This window comes from Chrysochloris asiatica, unplaced genomic scaffold (assembly GCF_000296735.1).
Source record: "Chrysochloris asiatica unplaced genomic scaffold, ChrAsi1.0 scaffold00015, whole genome shotgun sequence".
Taxonomy (NCBI): Eukaryota; Metazoa; Chordata; class Mammalia; order Afrosoricida; family Chrysochloridae; genus Chrysochloris; species Chrysochloris asiatica.
This window is the reverse complement of record NW_006408533.1, coordinates 8,377,843-8,391,447: the sequence shown is the minus strand read 5'-3', so window position 1 is coordinate 8,391,447 and position 13,605 is coordinate 8,377,843. Positions and strand designations below refer to the sequence as shown.

Below are 13,605 nucleotides of genomic sequence, written 5' to 3'. Positions count from 1 at the left end.
GCATTTTTCGACTGTAATGGTTTATACTGTTGATTTATGATGCAAAACCATTTGAACAACGTGTTTGATTTTTGAGAAAAATATTTTTAAATGTTACTTAATTGTGTTTTCATCAGCAAACTATTATATATATATAGTTTATATACATCCCTGTATATATATATATATATATATATATATATATATAAGGAATCTTCAAAAAGATTGTAGAAAAATTACATATCTTTTTATTCAATTGTTCCATGAACTTTTTGAAGCCCCTTAGTATACATATTATAAACCAGGTTTTATGCTTATTTCATTTAATCTTTTAATTAGATCCTCTGGGATTTATATTTTACAGGTGTGAAAATTTTCATGCAAAGATATTATATAATTCATTTGCATATAAAAACTAGGTAGTGCCACTGAAAGAGAAGCATAGGACTACTAACTAAAAGGTTAGCAGTTTAAGTCCACCAGCCACTCCTAGGCAGAAAGATAAGGCTTTCTGCCCCCATAAAGAGTTGTAACCTCATAAATCCTCTACCAGGTTGTTATCAGTCAGAAGTGACTTGACCACCCATAACAACAACAAAAAGGTAGTGGCATATTCAGATTTCAGACTTAAACCAAGTCGAACTGTAAAAGTCATCCTTTTTTGACTACTCTGAGCTACATATACACAAGTTGTTGTTGTTGTTGTTAAGTGCCGTCGAGTCGGTTTCGACCCATAGCGACCCTGTACAGGGTTTCCGAGGGTGTAAATCTTTACGGGAGTAGAAAGCCTGATCTTTCTCCCGCGGAGTAGCTGGTAGTTTCGAACTGACCTTAAGGTTTGCAGCCCGATTTGTAACCACTACGCTACCAGAGCTCCTTATACACAAGTTAGTGTACTTTAAATCAGAGAGTCATACATGGTCAAAACACTTCATTTTCTTTTCCCACATGAGCCATTTCATGTTTGGTACCATAAAGACTGAGAGGAAGCTGAAAACCTTTATACCATGACCCATAAATGGTAGTTTGGTCCCTAAACATTCATCATCACCTGCATAATTCTTTCCTGTACTCAGTATAGTAACAGTTCACTTAACCTTAAACTCTATCATGCACAATACCAATTTCTATTTCTAAAAGAATCATAAAGAGAAAATAAAACTGAGCTTGCAAAAATATATATGGTTGAGCTATACTAGTTTTTCAGAGTGAAACATTAAATTGTTTCTTTTCTTTAAAACAAGTTTATGTTTCTGTTCAATTTTTTAATTTAATTTTGCTTTTTGTACTACTTCATTTCATTATTTCGTTTGACCATTTCACTGTCACTGAAACTTAGATTATAGTTGTATTATCATCTTTGTGTAGGCTCCAAGATAGCTGCATATCATCTTTAATTACTCTCACAGTGGCTTAGTTTTTGTATCCTTAGTATTCAACTTTATTCATCAAATGACTGACTATTTAGCATGAAATATTCATCAATGACCAGAGTGTACAAAAATAGGACTCATAAAACAAAATGTGGAAACTAATAGAAAGGCATTGATTCTCTGTCCTATCTAAAAGTAGGCCACAAATAAAGTAAAGTACATATTGTTGTTCATAACATTTCATTCCTGTGGAGCTGGAGCTAGCAATGCATACAGCAAAGACAGATACATTAATCTCACAAACTATCTAGATCGGAAACAATATGTTGACAACTTGATCTTTATTTCTACCCCACAATACCTATTACAAAAAAATTTTATTGCCTGTAAATTAAGTCAAAGTGTAACAAAGAGAATCAATGAGCTGGAACTTGCAGTTTTTCACAACCATCACAAAATTTTATTGTGTTTATTCTTTTGGTTTATAGCACCTGAATACTGACTTTCATCTCTTCAAATTCTGATTCTGATAGTTTTATCTATTAAATGAAAAACTGATTCTAGGGCCTTGTAGCCTGAGATGTCAGCTTAGTCAGACATACCATGCCATTCTCTTACAACAAAGACCCCAAAAAATCATACAAATGACAATTTTGGAATATTGAGCAGCAAATGGAAAGATGGGAGAATGAGATCAAACACTGAATGAAAACAACAAACAAGTAGATTTATATATTGTAGGCTGCCTGATAGCTGACTTGACACTGTGTGGCTGTCTTTTGATAAAGTGAGCAGCATTCCTAGGTGAGGATCATAGGGAAGCAATGTCATGAAATTCTCAATAGGAGACACAGCTACTATGTAGACAAACCCAGAGTAAAGCAAGGTGAGTAGATTATGAGCCAATCTAAGTAGGAAAAATGCAGTAAGGAGCAAGAACTCTAGAGATCTAGGCAACCACAGTTCAGGGAGTGAGTCATGAAATTGGGACTGAATTACTCATCAGCAGTTGTCTAACTTTCACATACATATGAAATCACTGAAAATACTATGGCTTTGGTTGTTGTTGTTGTTAAGTGCTATTGAGACAATTCAGACTCATAATACCCTCTATAGGGTTTCCAACAAGCAGCTGTTGAGTTTGAACCTCTAACCTTGTGGTTCAAACCAACCTTGTGGTTGAGTGACCTTGTGGTTGAACTACAGTGCCTAGTTCTCCGATTGTCATTTTTAACACTTTAAAGAGTTTTTTTGCAGCAGATTTCCCAGCACAATACATTGTTTGATTTATTGATTGCTATTCCATGAGTGTTGATTATGAATCCAAACAAAATTAGATTTTCTACACTTTTAGTCTTTTCTCAATGTACCATGATGCTATTTATTGGCCCAGTTGTGAGGATTTTTGTTTTCTTAACACAAAGGTGCAATCCTTACTGAAGGGTGTAGTCTTTGTTCTTCATCAGTAAGTAGTTTAAGTCCTCTTTGCCTTTAGCAAATTAGGATATGTCATCTGCATAATATAGGTTGTTAATGAAGTGTCTTCCAATCCTGATACCATGTTCTTTTTCATATAATCCAGCTTCTCAGATATCTGGTCAGCATGCAGATTGAATAAGTATGGTAAAAGGATACCACCCTGACACACACCTTTCCAGATTTAAACCATTCAGTATCCCTAGTTAAGTTTGAATGACTGCCTATTGACCTGTGTACAGGTTCCTAATGATCACAATTAAGGGTTCTGGAATACCTATCCTTCACTATGTTATTTATAGTTTTTCAGATCCACATAATTGAATTACTTTGCTTATTCAGTAACATCTTTCTGATATTCTTTGCTTTCAGCCAAGATCCATATAATGCCAGCAATGATATTTCTAATTCCATGTCTTCGGAATCTGGCTTGAATTTCTGGTAGCTTCCTGTTGATGTAATATTGAAGTTATTTTTTTAATTATCTTCAGCAAAATTTTACTTGCTTGTGATATTAATGGTATTGTTCAATGATTTCTGCATTTCATTGAGTCACCTTTCTTTGGAATAGGCAAAAATATGGATCTCTTCCAATTGGTTGGCCAGGTAGCTGTCTTCCAATTTTCTTTACATAGACAAGGGAACGTCTCTAGTGCTGCATCAATTTGGAGAAACATTTCTATTTGTATTCATTCCAATGTCAATTCCTAGAATCTTTGTTTTTAACCAATACATTCACTGCTATTTGGTCTTCTTCCTTCAAAACCATCGATTCTTGATCGTATGGTACCTCTTGAAATGACTGGACATCAACAACTTCTTTTTGGTACATGAATCTGTGTAGTCTTTCCATCTACTTTTTATGTTTCCAGAGTTATTTGATATTTTGCCCATAGAATCCTTCAATATTACAACCCAATGCTTGAGAAATGCTGAGCATGTTCTTCCATTTTGGTCTTATAACTCCAGGTCTTTGCACATTTCTTTATAATATTTTACTTTGTCTTAACATGCTACCCTTTGGAATTTTCTACTTGAGTCTTTTTTCTTCCATTCACTTTTACTTTTCTATGCTCAGGAGCAAGTTTAAGAGTCTCTTCTGCCATCCATTTTGGTCTTTTCTTTTTCTTCCTGCCTTTTGTATGACATTGTAGGATAAGCAATAGAGCACAAGTCAGTTTAAACTGAAAGGTTGGCCTTGAAAACTGTGTACAGAGTCACTATGAGTTGTAACTGACTTGGTGGCTCTTTACAACAACAAAATCACATCTATTTTGGCCTTGATTAAATGGTCAATACTAGTAACTGGACATCACCAGTTCTAGTCTCAGGGTAGATGAGATGGTTATTTATACAGAGTATTTTTGTTGTAAACAAGTTTCTTCTTTTAGTCTTTGGCATTATTCTTTTTTTTTTGAGGTCTAAAACAAACTGTATTTACATACAGACAAGGATATTAATAAGTCAAATATTGAATTTTGGGTTAATTAGAAGTCCATGATTCATTCACAAAACCTATTTTATGGAAGCAGTACAAAACTACATTTGGTATCTTTTCTCAGTTCTCTGGTATTCTTGAAACTTGTAAATATTCCAAACACTTTATAATGATAACTTGTTGAACGGCAAAAAAAATAAGATGATGCATTTAGAAGTCAGTCTTTCACAAAAAAGACCTCATATCCAAGTTCTGTCAAAGCTCCAGCCAGTAAGGCACGTAAAGGAATGAAGACATAGGACAGATGCGTGGTAGTAAACTGTTCCAGTTTAGCATAGAGTTCTAGGCAGAGGTTAATTTAAGTAACATTGCAACGAGGTACCATGCTTTTTTCTTTTTTAAATATTGTGTGATCCATGTCGAGGGTCAAAGCCAGACTTAACACTTCACAGCTGTTTTCACAATCAGTATGACGAGAAGGATAGTTTCAAATATCCAGACTGGAATAAATATGAGGAACCAGCTCCAAGGTGTCTTCTCATCCAGTTTCAACACCAACATGATCAAGAAGAGTAATGTGAAAACCCAGGTGAGTAGTATTCTCTGGGCCAAGGACATTCTCATTGAAACAGTTAAAGGAGACTTGTTGCAGAGTTGAAAAAAAAAAAAAGAAAAAGAAAGAAATATATCCCCACAGAGCCGCTGGCCAAAGAGCAGATAGAGAGCCAAAATTAAAAAATTGGCCAGTTCGGATCCTTGGACTTTCCCACACTTTTGCCCCCATTAAATCCAGAACCCATCACATGATATAATTGAAAAAAAAGATTCAGTTCTGCCTCTCCACTTGGTATTATTCTTTATCTTTTGCTCTGGAAGAGTAGAGCTCAATACTTACAAAGTATACAACTTTTAAAGGGAACTTCATTTGTCACTGAAGTTTTATTTTTTAATGCTTTATTGTGAATTATTTGATAGTTTATATGGGAGGATATTAGCTTCACATTGATCCCATCATATGTCGTTTCCTTGCCATGGCTACAATCCCCTCCATGCATCATCCACCAACCAAAGCAACCCGCCCCCCAGTCATCAGCACACAGCCCCTCTCCCTCTCCATGTCCAAAGTCCCCAGCAGCTCCATCTCTCCATGTCATCGTCTCTGCCTCCATCTCTGACATCACTGCTTCTCTGGGAAGGGTCCCATTCTCTGCTCTTCTCCCTTGATGGTCCCAGGGAGCTCTGCTCCTAGACTGCAAAGTTAATCACTCCCCTCCCTTTGCCACAAAACATCTACCTTTACATTTCCAGCCCTTACAGTCAGTCCTGATAACAATTATTCACTATTGTATCACAAGAGACCTATCTGCATCTCTTTTCATCAGCCCAGCCTAGACAGATTGGATACTACTCAGTGGAGATTCTACCTTGCTCCACGCCCTGCCCTCTGGATCTAGGTTCCCTCTTGAAAGCTTGTAAACCAGACACTTCTTGCCTCTGTTGCCCCCCTCTCCCATTCTGGGTAGCCAATGTCCAAGTTACCAATCCCTGTCCTCTCCGTCTGTGGAGGGGGTGGGAATGATTCTCACTGTGAAGATTTGTTCGCTTTTTTGAGCTACTGCTTCCATAGGGGTAGGTAAAGTTCATCAAATTGTATCAGATAATTCTTTTTTCCCTCATCTTTCTTCTTCTAGTTGAGCTCTGTTCATCCAGTCATTGAAGCCAGGTCAAGTGGGTATTATCTGCAAGTGTGGGTGTACTTATGCATATGCCCTTTCTTCTTATCAGCTGGATGCTTCACTCTCTTCTCTAGTCCTCTGTGGCTATGTCACTGACTCTGGGTCCCACCTGATGGCATCAGGGCTGAGCCACACTGCTGGTCAACCAGGTCCCCAGCTGGGTTCACAGGAGTCTATTGCACATTGTAGGGCTTAGTTCACAGCTTCATTGCTGATTTTCCCTCACTTTCCCTTATTGGTGATGAACGTGGTCCTTTCACCTTTCAGTGTATTATTCATTTCTGATAGCTTATTATTAATCCTCTGGACCTCTTTTTGCAGGTTTTGAATTGTTTCCAATGTTGTATCAATCTTATTTGATTTCTCTTGTAGTACTTTCCTGACTTCTTTCTTGTTTTTCTCCACCCCTTTTTGGAACATTTGAATTTGTTTCCATATCATTCTTCTGAATTCTTACTCAGGCATATCCAAAACCTGCTCTTCCTCTTTTAGAAAGCCTTTGTCTGTGTCCAGTTCATTTGTCTCAGCTACTCTCTTCTGTTTTTGGACGTTTTGATATCGTTTGTTGTTTTTTGTTCATCATTTCCAATAGTTATGGGTTTTTTTTCTTGTTTGTTTGTTTTTTTTAAGCTTTTGTGGGTGTTTGTTGTTTATTATTAAGCTTACTGGGTGTCTCCTGGTAAATATGATCAGGAGATAAACTTTCCTTTTTGCATGTAATGCTTAGCAGGTGTTGTTGGCTCTTGTCTCAGTGGTGGAATATTATGGGGTATGCTTATAGCTTGGCTATATGGCCACGATTGGGAGAAAAAGCTCCCACCTCCAGGAAAGATGTGTGATCAAAAGGACCAAAAGCAGTAGTAATGTAAACGCAGAGACAAAAAGCACCACTTTGGAACAGAAATGAAGCTGTGGTCGACCTTCCCAATCTACGCGGGCAGTTTGTGTGCAAGGTAGAAAGAAGCCTCCCGCAGTGGGTGAGGGTGTCCGCTCGCTCAGGCCCCTCCTCTAGTCACTACAGTAGAGGTGCGCAGGTAGATATTGAGTAGTTAATGGGAGAAAAATTGTCCACTATTTTTGTCTCTGAAGGTCAGTTAGGTATCTGCGTGTGCACAACGCTCTTCTCCAGATGGTTGAGTCCTTTTGTGTTGGGGTTTTACAGATTGCTTTATAAGGGTCCTGTGCAGGGAGATCAGGGAGCTCAGAGACCATGAATGGGGAAGCAAGACGTAAGTTCAGCAGCTCAAAACCACCAGCCACACCGCGGGAGAAAGGTGAGGTGCTCTGCTCCCGCAAAGACCCACAGCCTCAGAAAACTTGCACAGGGCTGCCTGGAGTTGGAACCATGGTGCACAGCCACCAAGGGTCGCGCAGGAGAAAATTTTAGGGCTGTGTCACCGTGGCTGACGCCATAAGTAGCCACCAAGCTCTTTCTCTCTGTACAGTGGGAAAACTGTCCCACCTGATGGCATCAGGGCTGAGCAAAGAAGGTGAGACAAGGAAAAGGCAGGAGAAATGTGTAGAGTCTCCGGGGTCTCTTTTTGCAAATGTCTGTGCTCCGCTTTTAGCGCTGGTTTTCTGAGCCCGGCTGGCTGTAGCCCCGCCTTCTAACCTCTGCCACCAGGGCAGGGTGGCCGCAGAGGGAGTCCCATCTCCAGATTCCTAACTGGCAGTATTTTACTTCATATCGTGATGTTTTTCACTTTCAAGTGTGGGGAAACTGATGCCCTGGATCTCGTGGTTTATCCGGAGCTCTAGAATTGTTCTGTGAGTGTTTCCTCCGTTAGATCCCAGTCCCTTTACCACGGAGACTTCTCTACCTGGTTTTCGCTACTGTCACCTAAACTGGAAGTCCCTTCGTCACTCAAGTTTTAAACCTATTTCATTTAAAGTAAAATTATTGGTGAAAAAGGTTATATTTGGTTCATTTTTGTATCTATCCTTAATTCTAAAGTCTTGTTTTGCATAGTGATTATGTTGTTGTTGTTAAATGCCGTTGAGTCAGTTCCGACCCATAGCGACCCTATGGATTTCCCAGGAGCAGCTGGTGAGTTTGAACTGCCAACCTTGCAGTTCAAACGGCTTTGCAGTGTAGCGCATTAACCCACAGCGTCACATCAGTACTCTAACTATATGTTGTCTTAAATACATCACCATTACAAGTTATGACAATCAAATTGCACATCAAACTATTTACCTTGTGGATATTTCATACTTTTTGAAAAAAGGGTTTTGATTATTACGTAAAACATAATGTTAATAATACTGCCGCATAGCAAATAATTAAGGCAAATAGTTTGGTAAATTAGATAACATCTCTATCATTAGGTTTTTTTGTTTTGTTTTGTTTTTTTAGTTTTGTTTTTAGTACTGTATTTTAACATTATATTTAGCAATAATCACATAGTGACTCGCTTAATGATTCTATACGAAGCATAAAGACTTCAGTTTTAAGTTAAGTGGCAGAGGATAAAAAGATTACTGTTTTGTTTCTTTTTATTATTATATTGAATTGCAATAGTCCATTTAAATCAGTATAATTTGTGTTTTAAATGACTAAATAATGGTTTTGTGGCTGAAGCAGCGTTTTATTCTTTTCTCTGCCCCATCACTTGCATACAGTCTGATACATGAAAGAATATGTAAATGAATGAATGACGTATCATTGAAATACTCCTGCCTGCTTCTTTAAAAGTTAATAGTGTAATGTGAGCTCACTCCCCTGTTGTCCTCCTAAGATTTTTCTAGAAAGTGGTGAAATGAAAAGCCTGCCATACATCCTATGAAACAGTTTTACTTCCACCATGACTGTGTTAGGTCAGTCACTTTCTCTTTCTCTCAGTCCTCTTTCATTATGCTGTTGTTGCTATGTTAGCTGTCTTTGAGTGGGCCCTGGCTGATAGCAACCCCTGCACAATGGGATGGAATATTTGTAATCCTTAAGGCAATCAGTGACTGATTTTTTAAAAAGAGATCACCAGTTCTTGCTTCCTAGTCTATCTTAATCTTGAAATTTTGATGAAACCAGTTCAACATCATAGCAACAGTCAAGCTTCCACTGATGGACACTTCGGTGGCGACTGTGCTTGATATTCATTGGTCAGGAATTGAACTTTAACCCAGAAGGCCAGAATTCTAATACTCAACGACTGCGCCTTCATTCCTATAGTAGCTGGGTACTGAACTGAACTTTGTGCACTTAATATTGATTATGAAGCCTTATGGTCTGGAATTGAAACAGAAAATCTAACAACAATGTTTTCTTTTCTTTATTCATAAAGATAACTTAAAATGATGGAACTATTTTACTAAAGAAAATACCTTAAATATTTTAAATGGCTGCAAGAATATAGAAATGTTTTCATACACTGTTGTTGTTGTTGTTATGTGCCGTGGAATCGGTTCAGATTCATAGCGACCCTGTACAGGGTTTCCGAGGCTGTAAATCTTTACGGGAGCAGAAAGCCTCATCTTTCTCCTGCGGAACAGCTGGTGGTTTCGAACTGCTGACCTTGTGGTTCACAGCCCGATTCGTAATCACTACACTACCAGAGCTCCTTCTAGCTTACTCTTTTTACATTGTTCCATTTGCTCTTTGGACTTTGTTGTTTTTGATAAGTGCCATTGAGTAGGTTCCAACTCACAGCAACCCTATAGAAGGTTTCTGAAGTGTAGCTGGTGAGCTTAACTGCCAACCTTGCAGTTAGCGATCCAGTGCTTACCCTAGAGTGCCACACCAGGACTTTAGTTGGCAACTTATCAATGACATGAGAGAATGTCTATTTCTGTAAGCCCAATAAAAGTTACTTCAAAGATGTTTGATGCAATTGATTAAAATATAACTTCACAAGCTGATTGAAAAACAAAGGACAATTTTGAAGTTTGCAGAGATGTGTCTAGAAGCTGATCTTGTCCCTTTTCTATGTGAAGCAGAATCATTTTAAGCAGTTAATGTTCAGAAAACTAACCAGTTACTTATTTCTGATAAGATATCATCAGTATTCAATATCTACATGAAGCTAACACACTTTAAAGATCCGTGAAGCTACTGAAGACCTTTTGTCCAAAGCTATTAACTTTCTGAAATGTCAAAGTTTATCTGTAACATTGTACATTTTTACCTTTTGAGTATAAATAAGAATTTTGTATTTAGAAACTAGAGAGTATAATGGTTAGAAAAAGTCCTTAAAAGTAGTTGAAGTACTGCCAGAATTAAATTGATTTGTTTGCAGGTGTCCAGTAAATTTCTAAAATTGTTCTAAATTGTAAATTCCTTAAAATATTAAATTATTGATGCAAAACATACACTTATTTTTGTCATCATTTAAACACACATAAGCATATTTTGTTGCTTTTTTTGAACAACAGAAGGAACCACTGCCTAACCTTGTGCCACCCTCACTAATATTATGTTGGAGTCCATTGTTGCTGTCACTGTGCCAATCCATTGCTTTGGGTGTTTTGCTCTTTTTTGTTGAAACTCCACTTTTTCTTGCATGATATCCTTCTCTTGGAAATGGTTCTTCCTGACAACATGTCAAAAGAACAAGAGGCAAAGTCTCACCATCTTCATTTCTAAGGAGTATTCTGGCTATCCTTCATCTGAGAAAAATTTGTATGTTCTTCTGGCCATCCATGGTACTTCCAATATTTTTCAAAAACACCATAATTAAAATGTATTGATTCTTCTATGGTCTTCCTTATTCATTGTCTAAATTTCATATGCATATGAGGCCATAGAAAATACCTTGACTTGAGGCATTTGCACTTTAGTCCTCAAACTGATATCTTTTCTCTTGACTACTTTAAAGAGGTATTTTGTAGCAGAGTTGCTGAATTCAGTATGTCCCCTGATTTCTTGACTTCTGTTTCCATGAGTGTCGATTGTGGATTCAAGCAAAATGAAGTCTTTGACAACTTGAATTTTTTCTCCCTTTATCATGATGCTGTTGGTGGAGTTGTGAGGATTTTTATATTCTTCATATTGAGGTGCAATCCACACTGAAGGTCTTTGATATTCATCTGTAAATTTCAAGGTTCCTTCCAGCAAGCATGGTTAGCATGGTTGTGTCATTTGCATATCTCAGATTGTTAATGAGTCTTCTTCCAATCCTAATGTGACATTCTTTTACATATACTCTAGTTCTTTTTAGATTATTTGCATAACATACAGATTGAACAAGTATGATGAAAGGATACAAACCTTGGTATACACTATTCCTGATATTAAACCATTCAGTATGACCTTGTTCTGTATGAATCATTGCCTCTTAGTCTTTGTAAAGGATCCTCATGAGCACAGTTCTGGAATGTCATCCATTGTTTGTTATGAGTCACACTATTGAATGTCTATGCACAGCCAATATGATACAAGTAAACATACTTCTAGTATTTTCTGCAGTTTTCAGAATAGGACATTGACCTACAGATAGCATTACTGACATCAGCAATGTTATCCCTAGTTCTATGTCCTATTCTGAAAACTGCTTGAATTTATGACACCTCTCTGTCAATGTATTATTCAAACTGTCTTTGAATTATCTTCACCAAAATTTTACTTGCATGTGATATTAATGATACTGTTCAATGATTTTCAGGTTCCATTGGGTCACTTTTATTTGGAATTGGCACAAATATGACAGTATGTCATGGTTGTATAATATGTTTATGGATTATGACTGTGTTTATCCCATGTCACATACTTAGAGCATTTTTTGGATGAGGTCTGAATTTAAAACTACATTCTAACTTGAGATTTAAAAGTGTGTTTGGATAGTTGTATTAATAGTACTTCTTTTTATCAATTATGTCACCTGAAGTGAACCTAGTAAAGGAAGTAAGCTGGTCAATAAGGAAGACCCTAGAAGAATTGATGCTTTTGAGTTGTGGTGTTGGAGGAGAATACTGAAAGTACCGTGGACTGCCAGAAGAACAAGCAGATTTATTGTGGTGGCAGAAGTGCAACTAGAGTGCTCCTTAAAGGCCAGGATGGCCAAACTTCGTCTCTCATACTTCCAACATGTTGTCAGCAGGGCCAGTTGCTGGAGAAGGATATCATGTTTGGTAGGGTGGAGGGTCAGAGAAAAAGAGGAAGACCCCCAGCAAGATGGATTGACAAAGTGGCAACATCAATGGGCTCAAGGGCAGCAACAATTGTGAGGTTGGCCCAGGACCGGGCAATGGTTTGTTCTGCTGTGCATAGTGTCACTATGAGTTGGTACCGACTCGATGGCAACTAACAACAACAACAACAAACATGTAGGGAGTTTGGAGTGATAAAAAAGACAAACTCTTATAGTTACTGTGTCATTTTGTGCCCTGTGTTTATATTTCATTTCTTTGAGTATAAATATGAGAGTATAAATATGAGTATAAAAATGAACTCCCAGATACACATTTTATATTTCCTCACATAAACTATTTTGATGCACTTTACTTTATCAGGATGCAGTGGTCTTGGTTGCTGTTTACATTTGCTAGATTTTTAACTAATACAACCAATAATTGTGTTCTGTTGATTTAATTGCTCTAGATTGTTTCACAAAATTGAAGAACATTTCATTTTGTAATTCTTCAAAAAGAGTTACAGAAACTTTTAACCAAGGTTTGAAAATAGCTTGTATTTATAAAAATAGTCAACCTGCTCTTATCAACCACCCATCACAGACTATCTTTTTAAACAATTTTCAGAATAGTATTTCTCTACTTCTCAGTGACTGGTTTAAAATTTGTCCGTTCTGTGCAGCAAAGACTCTTCATTAGCTGTACAAGATGAGTCATCTAAGAAACACTGCACATTTACACTTTAGTCCTTCCATTTTGACATATTTTTTAAGGGTTACATAAAGTTATCTGAAGAGGCTATGAAAGAAGGAGAAGAAATAAAGTTTGCTGTAGAACTTAGGATTGAACACCAACAGCACAAAGGGTATCTTAAAGTGGTCGGCATAATGTTTTGAACATGGGCAATGGTGATGGAAATGCAAAAAATCACTAGTTTGATTGTTACTTTTAATGTACTAAATGTAAAAACCAGTTATTTAAGTAGCTATGTAGACTTTGCCTATGCATTTCCTCTAGAAAGCGAGAGTTATATGTTAAAAATACATTATCTTACATTGTTGTTATTAGATGCCATTGAGTTGGTTCCTACTCATAGCAGCTCTGTGCACAACAGAACAAAACACTGCTCGGTGCTGTGCCACACTCACAATCATTGTTATGCTTGAACCAATTGCTGATGCCACTGTGCCAATCCATCTCATTAAGAGTCTTCCCCTATTTAACTTACTCTACAATTTATTAAGCATTATGTCCTTCTCCAGAGACTAGTTCCTTCTAATACTATGCCCAAAGTATGAGAGACAAAGTGTTACCAATTCTGGTTTCTAGGAGCATTCTGGCTGTACTTCTTCCAACACAGATTTGTTTGTTCTTTTGGCAGACCCAGTGCTTTTAATATTCTTCACCAATACAGTAACTTCAAAACATCAGTTCTTCTATGATCTTCCTTCCAATATTCACATGCATATGAGGTTATTGACAATACCATGACTTGGTCAGGTGCACCTTAGTCCTCAAACTGATATCTTTTTTTTTTTTT

At 37.3% G+C, this 13,605-nt stretch overlaps 1 pseudogene; it reads right to left on the bottom strand.

Annotated features, from left to right (window-relative positions):
* Window positions 1–4,483: 4,483 nt before the first annotated feature.
* LOC102832690 lies at window positions 4,484–4,890 on the bottom strand (annotated as a pseudogene).
* Window positions 4,891–13,605: the final 8,715 nt, after the last annotated feature.